Below are 7,401 nucleotides of genomic sequence, written 5' to 3'. Positions count from 1 at the left end.
AAATATTTCTTTGTTTAGAGCGCGTTATATAAGTAACGGTGGACCAATAGTGTACTGTGAACGAGCTTACGCTACGCTGAACGCTACGCTCGTTGACGCTACGCTGACGCTCGACGCTCCGCTTGCCGAGCGTCGTTACTGTGAACAAGGCTTTATTAACAAACTTGTCTGCCCGCCATAATCTGTTTTATCCTGGCTTCGATCTTATGTCCTTATTCGCCTACAAAAGTATAGTGTAAACTTTACTACTGTAGAGTAGCCATATCTAGCACTGCGAGTTCGTATCCACGAACAGAACTTGGAAACATCAAAGCGGTGAAGAACGTCACTAGAAAAATTTGGGAATGCTGTGTGACATCTTCCAGGTATCTTTGCAGTTGCTTTGGTTTTGGTAAAGATCTCTGTAATTAAGTCTTTGAAATCGTCTGTATCATTTCGTCTGGCATGACGTCCGTACGGAGCTTTCAAGGATGCGTTTTTATCAAAGCTTATCATCAACTCTCTGGTAATACCCGCTGCTCTGCTGCACCTAATTGCACTTGCATCCGTTAGGTTCGCGCCTAGTTTTTTGAGATAATGTTTTGTTTCATTGTTTAGGTGTTCTATGTACAAGTCTAAAGATACGTTTTTTCCCGGGCCACCTCTGGTGTTGGCAAATCGATTCCAGGTTAGCTGTTCTGCTTTTCTTTTGCTCAATGTGGCACAAAGCCTAGAGGTGAGCATGAAACCCTCTAGAGCATATTTTTTGTGTCCAAACGTGAAATAGTGAAGTGTTAAGAATTTCCATAACCTGCAGACGCGCTCTTCATCGCCTTCCCGGACAGCATCGCAGAAATTCCGGTAGAGAAAGCCGAGTTTCATAACGACGGTGCTGTAGCTATTAATGAAGTCTTCGCCTTCTGTTTCTGTAGTGCCTGTTGGGTTTGCTGCTGCTTCAAGCTGTCCCGAGTATCCCTGATTTTTTATCTCATGATTATGTCTACTCTTTTCTTTTGAGAAAGATTTTTCACATCCTGGAATACGGCACTGAAATTTTCCTGAATCGTCACTCACTAATTTGTCTCTCACGACCAGCTCTTCTTTCCAGTTCCTTAAGATGTAATTGTCAACTATTTCCAAGGCACAAGAACTCAAAATCCTTCGAACATCAGACAAGTCACTTGTCTCAACGATATTAAGCGACTTTGAAAATTCGGGAATGTCAGTAAGATTGTTCATTTTTAAGTAATCCATGCATGAAGATGCCACGTAAGCATCTGTCACTATGCATAGAAATTCTTCATGCGCAGCAACATTCTTTTTTACATCTCCCGTCACGTCTCGCCTGTTTATTATTCTCTGCAGCTGTGCAAACGTTGCGGTGTCTTTTTCACTGGTAGATTTGAAAAGAATACAAAAGACAATTTGAAGGAAATTCACGCAAGCATGCCAGTCTTCTGGCTTGCATATGAATCCTTCCAAACGCTTCTCTTTAGAGGAGCCATCTTGAACGGCCAGCTGGGAATTTCGACTACGTTCACAGGTGAGCTGGTCACCGCCAAAGAAGATCTGGTGCTGTGCTGGAACGTACTGGTGCAACTCTCGCATAATCTCAATCATGTCGTTTGCCACGTTTTCGTTTTTTAGGATAAGTCCCAAAGGCACCTATGTGAAAATTTTAAATACTCACCATTATTCTAATAAGTCAGTTATTACTACCTGTTCTGATTTTCTAGCCATTTCGTTGCTGTACTGGTGAGGAATGTGCTTTATTGCAGCTGCCTTACATCGTGCAAATACTGGAACTCTTTCGACAAGAATTCTGGCAACCAGTATCACAAGCTCCGTCCGGAAAGACATATGTTCACTCAAATTTGGTAGATAAAAGTCAGTTGTTAAATTTTCAATAGGCATTTAAGCGCTGTCATCGTCCAAGTGATGGCCTAGGACACGGTGTTGAATGGCCATGGAGTTGAACCAGTGAACTAAACGCCTATGGTGAGACTTCGTTGTTATCTGGGGTTTGATTTCCAAGTCTAAATTATCCCCTACGATCTGGTACTCAGTTGTTGGTCTTTGGGTATTAACGGTGCTCGAAGCGTTTTGTTGAAGGTAATCTTCTACGCCTTTCTTCCATAACTTGATTTCACTGTCGTAGTAGCTGGCAATGTCCTCAAGCTTCCTTATCAGCGTTGTGTGAGAACTGCAGAAACCAAGAGAAGAGAGTCGTTTGATTGTTTGCTTGGATGCTCCTCCCCTGTAAAGACACAACGAAATGGTTGACTGGAAGGCTGACATGTGGTCATCCCTTGCTTTTAAAAGCACAGCTCCAGCGGACGGAACAAAGAGTCGAGAATCTTTTTTATCTGGGCCTTCTCTAACAAAGCGTCTCTCAGAAGTTGCTGAGCAGGTAAGAATCCGGAGAAATGTTTGTGCTTTTTCTACCAGTTCTTCCGAAAATATCTTAAGATCAAAATCTTTCAAATCGGCTGCAGAAGTTTTGCGCAGAATACTTTCGCCATCGTCGGATTTCATCTTGCTCAGCGATTTGCACTCTTCAAAAATAATACTGGAGACTTCATCAAGGACAGCTTCTTTAATTTTCCCAATAGACATTATTGATTGGACAAACCGTCTGCAGTGAGTGCGCGAATCGTCTTTGGTAAGAAATTCCTCCAGTGACATTTTCAAGGTATTTAGCTCAGGTGAAATTAATCCAGAAGTTTCCTTTATGCGGATTAAAAGGAGATCAATTAATTAGAAGAGTAGAAAGCAGCTCTCTTTACTTCGTATCTGTCGTAATTTAAACGAGACGACTTGCTGGGGACAGGTATTGGTTGACTTTCTCTCTCTGTGTGTAATGCTTTGAGGATTACTGCGCAGATACAGATATTCTTACCAGTGATTGATTCTTGAGAAGGAGCGTCGCTAAAGAGTGCCTCCATTGGTATAGGCTGCTCATCTTCAACAGTAGGAACAGTACGTGCATAAATTATTACTGCAAGTGGAGGGCGTACCTATCTTTTTAGGAGCAATCCTGTGAAATGTAGGTCCAACGTTTAGAGGCTGATGAGGAAGTGGAGCTGACGGTTGACTCGGTGATGGCACAACTGCTCTTTTGGCACGTTTGGAAATGATAAGGGGGCTCTTCAGAGGACTCCCTAAACTAGGCGGAGATGTCATGATTGTCATCCTTTTGCTAACTGCATCAAACTGCCGCCGGAATGAGGAGACGAGCTCGGATGTGGCCTCCGAGGCATCAACGAGGGATTTCCAAGCCCTGCAGATTTTTCCTAAAAATACGGCTCCTGGAAATACTTTCTGCAGGCTTCTACACAGCGACATATTTCTGCGCAAACAATATTCCTGCTTTGAAGTAGAGCTGCATATGCAGCAAGACTTGTCTTCCTGCAAATGCAAAGTTCGGAATTTTGCATTTCATACTTTGCCCTGAGCGACTCGATCTTTCGGTATCCAGTTTGCACTTTGCCCACGACCTTGTTGCAACCGTAGCAAATTAAATCCGGGAAGCCGGGGGGCAAGCTCGGACACAGGCGCCGTAAACTGTTCGCTAAGTCGCGGTTCCCTTTCCGGGCGAGGTTGTAGTAGACGTCTCTCGAATGGATGGGCTGACGACACGTCCTGCATGAGCGCGCCGGCGATTTTTGGGGTGAAGACAGAGCCATTACCTTCGCGAAGGTCCAAAGAGAGAAGCAAAAGCACGCTAGAATGCACGCTAGACGCCCCCTGCTTGCCATCGAAGACGATAAAATCCGTCTGTCAGACGTGAGAAGCGTCCTAAGCGTGCGAAATCGGGATGCGTGTGCACTTTTCGGTCGACGAACGGCGCTTCGCCGACTCCCGTCGCCCAGCGGGCGTTTCTCGCTGAGAACGGGACTTGGCGAAGTCCGTTGTCGGGCGTTTGGTAAGGCCGAAGACTGTTCGGGCCGTTCGACATCGATTTCCTGCTGATCGTCGTGATGGAAACGCTTCCCCCGCGATCTTAACGCAATTACGGCGCGACGCTCGCGATCATAACGCAATAACGCAATTACGGCCATCCAGCCAATCACCGGCGAGTCTACGGATTCTTGTATACTCGCCGGTGATTGGATGCTGCTATAAACTGACCCCACCCTCTGTCACGAGGTTCCAGCCTGTTGTTTGGGACCGTGCGTAGCGCGCGCGGGACCAAACACAGGCTGGACCCTCGAGCATAGGTCTGAACGGTCTGCGTCATGCCCTGCTTGTGGCACGTAATCATGTAATCGCATTACTCCTAATTCGTGTCGACATGATTCGATTTCGCCTACCAGTGACGTGCTTCGTTCGAACGTTTGGCGGGCGAAGCGTGCGATAGCGACCCGACGCGTTCGCAGGCATTAGGCGTGCTTCAGGAGGTTTTTGGGTACCACGAATTTCGCCCTGGCCAGTCCGAAGCCGTAGAAGTGACTCTACAGTCTCGCGACGTCTTCGTAAGACTTCCGACCGGCAGTGGCAAATCTTTATGCTACTGGCTGCCTCCCCTAATGCGCCGTCCTGCCGTCAGCCTCGTAGTTAGCCCCATAAGTGCACTCATGCGCGAGCAGGTAGGCATTGCCACGTCAAATGGCTAGGCGCGCGTGCAACGTCTCATAGGTTGAGAAATTGACTAGTCTCCGCCACAGCATTTTTTGCTCGCCACTTTGTGACTGTTGCTGACATGAAAGAGACCACGATAACGAGTGAAGCTGATATCTGCGGCTATTGTAAGGCCAAAATTGCAGTGACGGTGGACTATAGTACCCCTATTTGTAGTGTTTGTGTCACTTGAATTCGCTGTGAGTTCACAAATGCTGCGGTTTGTGAAAGACAGTGGTCTTCGTGGAATTGTGAAATTTCTGACGACGCCCACTGCGTGGCCGAATGGTCGTTAGTAAATATTCAATGATTCCTTTGCCTACGTTGTTAGGCCAACATAGTAGATCGCTCACAAAGTAGATCGATGATGTCATTGTTTCTATATATAGCAGTTGCATCGTATATATGGCTGACACTCCCATGACACTTCTGTAAGTGCCATTTCTCGTTCTGATGCTGCTCACATAGTAGATCTACTATATTGGCTGATCTACTATGTTAGCCTGTGTAGTGGCTAACATAGTAGATCAGCAAACAAATTAGACTTTGCATGTCGGAAAAATACATTACGTAAGTGATACGCAAACGTGTACATTCCTTCCCTGACATGCAACACTTTTCGAACACTCTCCGCCTTCCCATTGTTTGACATGGATGCTCCAATGCGTGTTGCGCTTATCTTTGCTTTGTCCTTACTTCTCTTTGCCGACGCCCAGCCTAGAAGAGAGCAGGTAACCCATAAAATCATGCTTTTCCGTTACCATTTGTTTCCATTTCTAGCGAGACCCACGTCAACCTGCAGATAACTCAGCAAGTTCTCGGTCGCAATTGAGCGAGACAGCGTCCCGTACCAGAGGGTTTTCTTGTATTCCTGACGAAATATACGACAGACTTCTTCACTTTGTTGTCACGAACACGTTCCCGGTCTTGTAAAGAAACAGTCGAACGCTGGCGATGAACAAAACATTTTACAACTATCTTAGACGGCAATGTTTAGAATTCCGGAAGACGTTTTCCCCAGTGGATGATTAAGATGTGGAATGTTTGTTTTTTGTACAGGAAATCGGCAACATTCATATTGCTCTCAAGTCATCAGACATCGATCGAGTAATATCGTGGTTTTATAATAAAACCCATGGAGAAGGTGCTCGGAAACTCTTCAAAAGAATTTCACAACATTATGCTGGAATATCAATTATCAATTCCCTCGATCCAGCGATGGTTGAATAACAACCCAGATCACTACAAGACGGCGCTGAAATTTTCTAACAAAGGCACTCTCAGACCAATCGAAAGTTCGACTGTCACGGGAAGAAATCAAATCGACTTAGTCGACTATTCCAAGAAACCTTGCATCGGCAGAGACGGTCATACATATAAGTATGTCCTTTCTGTCCTTGACGTCTTCAGTCGAATGCTTTTCATTCGACCGTTACAAGCCAAAACGGCTGTTTTTGTAGCTGACCAACTGAAACAGATATATGCTATGATAGGACGGCCAAAAATCATACAATGCGACAACGGCGGGGAATTTCATGGAGCAGTTGATGACTACTGTCGACGTCATCAGATTAAAGTCATTAGATCCTCTCCGTACATGTTCTCTCAGTTCTTAAAAAAATCTTTCACTGGCATTCACCGCTTGAACATAGATAGAAGAAAAGAGAGATAGGAAACTTTGCGCGAGGGTTGTTATGGCCCATGAAAATTGTCAAAGAAGCTCTAAACGACATCTAAAAGACGCAAACTTCTTCGAAACCAATCCCTTGCAAAAGAACCATGGCTAAAAGTCACCCCCGTATGAAACGTTTCGAGCAACGTTTCAGCTAGACCGTTGCTTATGGCGTTGCTTACGACATTGCAAAGTCGTTTCGCAAACGTTTCGCGAAACGTTTCATAATTACGTGGAGTGCGTAACTTTACAGTATTACGTTGTAATGAACTTAAGTAGTTTACTTTAGAGAGATGGTTAAGATCTCTGATGATAAGACAATATATCTTGATTTGATGAAGGAACAAAGCCAGGCTTCCAGACTGTTAATATTTCGGCAAAAATTAGGAAAATTGCTTACAAGCTATATGCTGCTAGGACATTGATTGGCTACGGTCACCCGGCAAAAAGAAGGGAGAAGGCTATAGGTTAATTGATTGTGCATACGCCGTCGATGAATGTATGACTAATAATAGTACACTATAATAGATGACAATGGCGCTGTCAAAGTTTAGAGGATTATGAAAGTAAAATTGAAAGAGAACGTATACAAAAGTGGATTCGTTCAAATGGCTCATGTGTCAGCCGCTGTTCATGACTACAGTAAATAATTTCTCTTAATTAAAAAACGAGAAGTTTATGACGAAATAAAGGTAGCAGTTATGAGTCTTTTATGAATTGCAATTATTGCTTTTAGATCGAAATTAATGAGTTAGTAAAAGAAAATTTTGAACTGAAAGAAGCCTTAAAGCAAATAGAGGTGACAATAATGGAGATTTGTTTTATGTAAATGCTGTTCTTTTTAGAAATTACCAGAAACTGCTTAAGGTAATTTATGTGGTTGTACAGTATGAGCAAGTGCGTTGCATTTTTGACTAATTTTAAATTTCCTGTTTTTTGCTTGTGCTGAAAACAGGAAAACCTTTTTCACAAGCTCAATGTGAGGTTTGTGTGAATGGTTGAATTCTCACCAACAACTGCACTTTCACCACTTTTGTCATTTTCATTATCTTCATTATCTCAGTCACTACCACCAGCAGCGGAATTGGGTGAGGTTGCTTACGGTAGGATCCTGAATAATGTTAACTAAC

The sequence above is a fragment of the Oscarella lobularis genome, chromosome 5, assembly GCF_947507565.1.
Source record: "Oscarella lobularis chromosome 5, ooOscLobu1.1, whole genome shotgun sequence".
Lineage (NCBI taxonomy): Eukaryota > Metazoa > Porifera > Homoscleromorpha > Homosclerophorida > Oscarellidae > Oscarella > Oscarella lobularis.
This window is presented reverse-complemented; position numbering follows the sequence as displayed.